Below are 302 nucleotides of genomic sequence, written 5' to 3'. Positions count from 1 at the left end.
TGATCGAATTGAACTTTCGGGATCACTGATCTCAGACCCATTATTTTGTGGTAATGGTCTGCATGTTTTCTTTGGTTAAGAACTTCTCTTGATTCCAAAGATTCTTTGGATTATTCTCTTTCTTTCCTCTCAAATTGGTTTGTTTTCCCTTAGGAGCCATGATCTTGATGAATCTTGGCTCAGTGATCACGGAAAAGCACACCAAACTTAGAGGTTTGCTTGTCCTCAAGCAAAAGAAAGGAAGGAGGAGAGAGAGAGGAAGAGTAAATTCGAATGGTGTGGTGGAATGAGGGGGGCCAAAT

This window comes from Arachis duranensis, chromosome 7 (genome assembly GCF_000817695.3).
Source record: "Arachis duranensis cultivar V14167 chromosome 7, aradu.V14167.gnm2.J7QH, whole genome shotgun sequence".
NCBI classification, from domain to species: domain Eukaryota; kingdom Viridiplantae; phylum Streptophyta; class Magnoliopsida; order Fabales; family Fabaceae; genus Arachis; species Arachis duranensis.
This window is presented reverse-complemented; position numbering follows the sequence as displayed.